The 6,284-nt window shown below is 43.6% G+C and overlaps 1 non-coding gene across 1 annotated transcript; it reads right to left on the reverse strand.

Annotated features, from left to right (window-relative positions):
* Positions 1 to 2,021: 2,021 nt before the first annotated feature.
* TRNAK-CUU (transfer RNA lysine (anticodon CUU)) lies at positions 2,022 to 2,094 on the reverse strand. Its single transcript has one exon. It is a non-coding gene; the product is annotated as a tRNA-Lys (tRNA).
* Between the last annotated feature and the right edge of the window lie 4,190 nt (positions 2,095 to 6,284).

The following is a 6,284-nucleotide window of genomic DNA, read 5'->3' on the forward strand; positions in this document are numbered from 1 at the left end:
ACAATATGAATATACTTAATGCTACTGAAAGTGAAAGTTGCTCAGTCATGTTCAACTCTTTGCCAACCCATGGACTCTATAGCCCATGGAATTCTCCAGGCCAGAATACTAGAGTAGGTTAGCTTTCCCTTCTCCAGGGGATCTTCCCAACCCAAGGATTGAACCCAAGTGTCCCAAATTGCAGGTGGATTCTCTACCAGCTGAGCCACCAGGGAAGCCCAGGGAATACTACTAAACCATGTATATAAAAATGGTTAAGATGACAACTTTCATGTTATGTATTTTTCAAACCATAATTTAAAAATAAAAGAAACAGAAAGCACTTAAAATTTCTGTCGCACAATAGGGACCTCTGCTTGAGTTCAGACTGTAACCTTGTCCTGTGGTAGGATATATCTGGGCAGATTTGGGGAAATGTTGGGGTGGCCTGAAAGAATTTTATCTGCAAGAGGACTGGGAATTCATTGAAAAGGAAGAAAGACCCAGGCACCAGGGAGCTGATCCAGAAACAAAGTCTGGCTCCGAACAGGGGAAGAGCAATTTTCCAGTTCAGGGAGGGGCCCATAGAGCACACTCTCCCCTTCAGCGTCTTTGAGTACACTCTTCCCTTTAGTGTCTTTATAGCCCTTCCTGCAATTACAGCGAAAGACGTGTTTAATGCCTGTTGCTGCCACACACTCCAAACTGCATGAGCATACCTGTCTTAGTCCATACCAGCTGCTGTAACAGAACACCATAAACTGGGATCTTATAAACAACAGGTATTTACTTCTCACAGTTCTAGAGGCTGGGAAATCCAAGGTCAAGACATCTGCAAATTCACAAACTCCCTGACTTCAGTAGTATCAAAAGCCACAGTCATAAAAATAGTATGATACTGGCACAAAAGAGACATATGGATCAGTGGAGGGGAGTAGAGAGCCCAGAAATGAATCCATGCACTTGCGGTCAACTAATCTATGACCGAGGAGGCAAGAATACACCATGCAAAAAAGAATCTCTTCAATAAGTGGTGCTGGGAAAACTGGACAGCTGCATGTAAAGGAATGAAATTAGAACACTCTCTAACACCATACACAAAAATAAACTCAAAATGGATTAAAGACCTAAAATGTAAGGCTGGATACTATAAAACTCCTAGAAGCAAACACAGAACATTCTTTGACACAAATTACAGCAAATCTTTTAAAATCTATCTCCTGAACTTTAGAAAATAAAAGCAAAAATAAGCCAATGGGACCCAGTTAAACTTAAAAGCTCTTGCCCAGCAAAGGAAACCACTGCCAAAACAAAAAGACAACCTGCTGGATGGAAGAAAACATTTGCAAATGATAAGTGATTCAATATCAAACGTAGGAGCCTGGTGGGCTACAGTCCATGGGTTCGCAAAGAGTCAGACATGACAGCAACTATACTTTCACTTTTCACTTTCATCAAACATATATAAACAGTTCATATAAATCAACATAAAAAAAAATCCCAAACAATTCAATTTAAAAATGGGCACACAAAAAATTTTTAATGGGCAGAACTGAATAGACATTTTCCTAAATAAGGAAATGCAGATGGCCAACAGACACATGAAAATATGCTGAGCATGGCTAATCATCAGGAAAATGCAAATCAAAACCACAATGAGACATGAGATGTTAGTCCGTATCTGTCAGAATGGCTATTATCAAAAAGGACACGAACAACAAATATTGGCGAGAAAAGGGAACCCTCATACACTTCTGATGGAAATGTAAATTGGAGCAGCCACTGTGGAAAACAGTAAGAAGACGTCTTTAAAAACTAAAAATAGAACTACCATATGTAGTAGTGTTAGTCACTCAGTCACATCTGACTCTTTGCAACACCATGGACTGTAGCCCACCAGGCTCCTCTGTCCATGGAATTCTTCGGGCAAGGATACTGGAGTGGGTTGCCGTTTCTTCTTTCAGGGGATCTTCCAGACCTAGGGAATGAACTTGGGTTGCCTGCATTTCAGTCAGATTCTTTACTATCTGAGCCACCAGGGAAGCCCAAAATGGGATTTGAACCCATGACCCTGAGATTAAGAATCACATGCTCTACTGACTGAGCTAGCCAGGCAGCTGCTAAAGTGAAATTCGTTCAGTTGTGTCCAACTCTTTACGACCCCATGGACTATACAGCCCATGGAATTCTCCAGGCCAGAATACTAGAGGGGGTAGCCTTTCCCTCCTCCAAGGGATCTTCCCAACCCAGGGATCGAACCTAGGTCTCCTGCATTGCAGGTAGATTCTTAACCAATGGAGCCACCAGAGAAGCCCTAGCATATGACCATATGACCCAGCAATTTTACTCCTGGGTATATATATCTGAGAAAACAACAACAACAAAAGTAATTTGAAAAGACATGGACCCAATGTTCACAGCAACATTATTTACAATTGCCAAGGTACAGAAGTAATCTAAGTGTCCATCAACAAATGAGCGGTTAAAGAGTATGTCTGTGTTGTTGCTGTTTAGTCCTAAGTTGTGTCTAACTCTTTGCAACCCCATAGACTGTAGCCCACCAGACTCCTCTGTCCATGGGCTTTCCCATGCAAAAATACTGGAGTGGGTTGTCATTTTCTTCTCCAAAAGAAGATGTGTATGTACATATACACAATGAATACTACTCGGCCTTTAAAGAAAAAATGAAATTTTGCCATTTGCAGCAACATGGATGGCCATAGAGGGCATTATGCTGAGTGAAATAAGCCAGATGGAGAAAGACTACCACCATATACTATCACTTATATGTGGAACCAAAAAAAAATGAACAACAAAACCAGCCTAGTGAACATAAAAAAAAAGAAGCAAACTCACAGATATAGACAACAAACTAGTAGTTATCACTGGGAAGGTGGGGAGCGGCAACATGAGGGTGATAGAGTAGGACAGACAAACTACTAGGCGTAAGATAGGCTCAAGGATGTATTCTACAACATGGGAAATACAGCTAATATGTTGTAATAAATGTAAATGAAAAGTAACTTTTAAAAATCGTATAGAAAATTTAAAAATGTTAAGGCAGTGGTAAGTAAGGACTCACTGTCTTATTTATAGACAGCTATCTGCTTGCTATGTCTTCACAAGGTGGAAGAGGTAAGGGAGTTCTCTGGGGTCTCTTTATAAAGACACTAATCCATTGACCTAATCACCTCCCAGAGGCTACACCATCACCCCGAAGGTCAAGATTTCAACATGTAAAATGCAGAGGGGAGGCAGAGGCACATTCAGTTCACAGGCAGGACCATGATTATTTTTTTCATGGCTCTGTCCCCCCACCACCCAGCTGACTCCCACTGTTAGTAGTACTAATACCTGTCCATTCCCTCTTTAAGGGAGTGAAGGGATTCAGAACACTGTGTGGTGGGGAGCACCCCTGTTCCTGCCCAGTTCTGGGGATGCATACGTGGGTCCTGGGCTCACAGGAAACTACAAATAAAAGAACTGTCACTGTGAACTCTGTCAAACTCTGGGGCATGAGCAACACCACTTGGGCTCTTTAGAGAACATGGCAGGTGGATGAGGACCTTTGGGATGGGCTTGAGTCTCAGGATTTCAGAGTTCACAGCAGCAGTATCACCTGCCAATGGAACATGGCAAACCACACCTTGACTTTTCTGCTTTCTTTCCAATCCAACCTCAAAATATCCTAACGTCAGCCATCTCAGAGCTTCAAAATGGTCTTTCTCTCTTTTTCTATATTAATGCTTTAGAGCCTCATGGATCAAGTTCATGAAATTTAAAGTGATTGGATTTTGTTATGATTAATATAATTTCTGAGATATTTTTGCAAGAGGAGCACTTTTCCATCCTGCTCCTCTATCCTTTTCTCAGCTTCTCAGCTTCTGGTTCATATTAACACCAATGGATCTACTCCTCAACTTTAAACGTGGCCAGCTCTTCCTGTTTACCACAGTTGCACCGGAAGCTGTTCCCATTACAACAGCTGCACTGGAGGCTGCAAGGACGGTTTCTGACCTCTGCTCTGAAAATGAAGAAAATTCAAGACACCATTTCCTCGATTCCCTCCACCCATAGCTACCAACATTTACTCCCTGATCCCACACCTGCTGGCTCTTGAGTGACTACTTATGACATCAGACCTCAATGCCAATTAGTCTCTAAGTTGTTGACTATCAATATCTTTGGTCATTTTCATCTCCTCCTGAGTCAATAGCATCTTTTGTTACCATAAGAGGCCAACTCAACCACTCTATTGACTGATGCTTTCTCATGCAAGCCCTTACAAATTCCCAGTAAAGAAAGCACGTCCCTCTCTTTTGACCAAGACTGAACTGAAGTTCCCAGGCATGGGCACAACCTCATGGACATGCTGTTCCAAGTAGGATGGTGCTGCTGCTTTGTACAGACAGAGTGGAGTTAAAAAAGAAGAAAGGGACAAGAGGAGGGAGTTTGGGAGCATTGAGATGTGCATGGAAGGAATTTTCTAGACTGGGCCTTCTTGAATTATGGAGATATATGTCATATCTTCTGCCAGGATTATTTGATGATCCTTAATATGATTTTAGCACTATTTTTGGCAAAAGCTCCACGCTGTATTTCAATAACTTATCGCTTTGCATTCTTTTCCTCACAATGCATGTTGTTCTTATCACATCTGACACTTGCCCCAGCCTTATCCATGCTACATGGATGCACGAAATCTCTGGGTATCAGTAATAACGAAAAACAAGAACTGACAGGTGCTATGATATGCATGAACCTTGGAAACACCAGGCTAAGCAAAAGAAGTCAGTCACAAAAGATGAAATATTATATGGTGATTCTATTTATATGAAGTATCCAGAACAGGCAAATTCATAGAGACAGAAAGCAGAATACTGGTTGCCAGGGGCTGGGGGTGGGGGGTGTGGGGAGTGGTTGCTGATGAGTGCAGGGTTTCTCTGGGATGTGAGGGGTTTGCAGTTCTGTGACTATATAAAAAACCACTGAATCATACCTTTTTTTTTAAGATTTTATTTTTCTATGTAGAGCATTTTTAGTCTGCATTGGATTTGTTACAGTATTGCTTCTGTTTCATGTTTTGGCATTTTGAGAGGCATGTGGGACCTTTGCTCCCCAACCAGGGATCGACCCTGCACCCCCTGCCCTGGAAGGCAAAGTTTTAACCACTGGATGACCAGGCAAGTCCCTGAATGATGCATTTTAAGTGGGAGAATGGTATGATACATGAGTTGTATCTCCATAAGGCTGTTACCAAAACACAGCTGATAATGAGGAGAAAGCAGGAAAAGGAAGACTTCAACATAGGAGGAAATGAACTGTGAGGCTGGGAAAAATCAGAGGGGGATCAAGAGAGTTCCTAGAAGGAAGGAAAAAGTATGTTCTTACAAAAAATCAGAAAAGGGATTTCACCTAATACCTGAGAAGCCTGCTGTGTCTAAAATTGTGTTCTGGAAACTGCAGGAAGGCAAAAACAGAGAGAGAGAGAGAGAGAGAGAGAGAGAGAGAGAGAGAGAAGCCCGAATCCATGTGGCAAATGTGGGAAACAGACCGAGGGCAAGGCTGACAGCAGATTATATGCACCAAAGCGGAGAGTCAGGACATCAGAAAGCAGAGTGGAAAATACAGCCCAGGACAGAGAGACAAGGAAAGAATTTTGAGATAAAAATTAAGTCGAAAGAGACAGGAGAGCACACTTTCTTTCTCCTGGCCTCTGCAACACAGACCCTTCTCCCTCCGCCTTCGCTGCTCCCGCTCCTTGTCTTCCAGGCGGATTTCCTATCCCAGCTCTGTTCACAACAGGCTCAAGTGGGACCCTGCCCCTTCCCATCCGCCAAAGAGGTCCCTCCTGGAGAGCCCTGTGCCTGGCTCTGATGACAAGCCCAGGAAAGCAGGGGCCTCGCGAACACACACAGGGGCTGAGCGGGGTTACAGGGCTGGCACGAGCTCCCTCAGCATCCAGCTACCGGGGAAGCCGTGTCCCTGGCCCTCACCAGGAGGCCGGATAGAGCCAAGCAGAGTCACTGAGTAACCGGGAAAGTCCCCTGATGCCAGGCCAGCTGGCAGCTTGTGAGAGCAGACAGTTCTGGAGTGGGTCAGTGGTACTTCCTCTCTCACCAAACGTCTGGCCTGGGCACTAGACCATGAGGCAGGAAGTCCTGAGCACTTGTTTTTAGCTGTGACATGTGGTCGGGGGGCAAGTCCTTTCAACACAGAGCTCGTTTTCTATGCTGCATGCATGTAGCAGCTTTTTATTCGAGTAGATCAGGGTGGCAGACAGTAACCTGGTCGCTTTAGGGTTG

Source organism: Muntiacus reevesi, chromosome 2 (genome assembly GCF_963930625.1).
Source record: "Muntiacus reevesi chromosome 2, mMunRee1.1, whole genome shotgun sequence".
Classification (NCBI taxonomy): Eukaryota; Metazoa; Chordata; class Mammalia; order Artiodactyla; family Cervidae; genus Muntiacus; species Muntiacus reevesi.